This window comes from Lygodium microphyllum, unplaced genomic scaffold, assembly GCF_053477565.2.
Source record: "Lygodium microphyllum isolate KBCC unplaced genomic scaffold, Lygodium_microphyllum_v1.1.10 scaffold_90, whole genome shotgun sequence".
In the NCBI taxonomy this organism is placed as follows: domain Eukaryota; kingdom Viridiplantae; phylum Streptophyta; class Polypodiopsida; order Schizaeales; family Lygodiaceae; genus Lygodium; species Lygodium microphyllum.
This window is the reverse complement of record NW_028229573.1, coordinates 222,728-224,572: the sequence shown is the minus strand read 5'-3', so window position 1 is coordinate 224,572 and position 1,845 is coordinate 222,728.

Sequence of the window (1,845 nt, the reverse complement as noted above, 5' to 3'; positions counted from 1 at the left end):
AATACCTCCTACCTGAACCCGAATTGACTTCTGAAATCACCTTTAACAGTGAGATAGAAGCATGGATGTATTGTTCTCCCTGTTACATGGTAGTCACAGAGACAGAGCCAAAGACAGAGACAAAGACAGAAGTAGAAGTGGAATGTAAAATATGCAAGATCTAGAGCATGGCAGATGCGGAGGCTAGGCAATACAAGGCTAAAAATGTCTATCAGAATAGAAGGACTAATGAGGTTTTCTCCTGGTGGTCTTCTTCTTCTTCTTTTACTCCATGTTCTTCTTCTTCTTTAACAGCAACTAGATAGGCCTTTTGGGACCTCTTTTTGGCATGGCAAAACTTCTCGGTGTGTCTGGTCCTTTTGCAAAAGTCACAGAAGAGTTGATCCTTCTTGCCTTTGTACCTGATGCCAACATATAATGCTTGTTCATCTCTAGAGGTGCTTGGTTCTTCCTTAGTTTTTAGCTTCTTTTCCTCCTCTAATAGTGATGCTTGGATATCAAGAAGCTCAAGGTTTGAAAAATTTATTAGAGTTGTTGATACATTATTATATTCAAGAGGCAAACTTTTAAGTAGAACACCAATGCAAACATCTTCTTCCATTTTAATGTTGATTCTTGCAAGCTAGGTTAGAAGTCCTTCCGTGTAATTTAGATGTGTGAAAAATGATGTGTTGGACTTCATTTTAGACCTAAAAAATTCAATCAAGAGACCATACTTTGATGACTTAGACTGTCCACCAAACAAGGTGTCAAGTCTCTTCCATGTATCCAGTGAAGTATCACAATTATCCACATGGTGGATATAGCTGTCATCTAGCTCCAGTTTGATAATGGCATGAGCCTTATCATCATTCTTTTGTCACGTGACTACAAGTTTCGCATCATGAGGCTTCTTTTCTTTTCCAATGGTAATGGCCCAGAGGCCCTTCTTCATCCGGATGAGTTTGATGCGGGTTTGCCAAGTGTGAAACCCGTTTCCTTTGAAGCGAGCTGATGGAGAGTATTTTCCCATGTTGGATTTGTAGGGAAAACAACAAATCAACTTTAGAATTCTTAGATTTTATCAATGGAAGAGTAGATTACAGTGTGTCAAGAGACACAAGTAATGACAATGTGAAAACACATTATGTAAAGGCTATGTCTGAGTTGATGTCAAACTTGAATCTTCTTAGTTCAGGGTCTTCGATCCTTCTTCAATCTTTCTAGGTCCTTCCCCTTCTTAATTTGATGCTAGGACAGTAGACCAGAGTGGGAGTGGGTTGCTTCAAGTGGCAGGAGAGAGAAAATGATGAGATTTTTGAGCTTAGGTGAAAATGGCTATGGAGTCACAGTTAGGGTTTTTGGGGGGGACCTGGTTTTTTTGATATTGCAGGAGCTATCCCTGATGATTTTCAAAACTCTTTTTATGGAAATGTAGGTAACTTGATGCTCTATCAAAACCCCATAATGATGATCAATATCACTTGCAGATTCAGACACGCAGAGTGGACGAGGACAGCATGCACAATTCTAGATAGATCTCGACGTTTTGAATAATGTTGGGGATAGAAAGCACTAATGTTAATTATTTATGAGCCATGATAGAGTTCCATAAGTGGAGAAAGAGATTTCTAGAAGAGAGTTCATGAAGATATGCTTTGTAGTGAGATATCTAGGGACTCCAACCAGGGTATGTCCTGTAGGTTACAGTTCTAGGCTATGGCAAATGACTGAGAATTTTCACAATGTTGAAGCTATGTTTGGCCAATGTCAGTGATTGATGTGTTAAAAAGAAGCTCTAGAGGTAGGGTGACACTTTTCCAAAAAGGAAGCTCTAGGATCTTTGACTTGTGGAGTGAGATATAA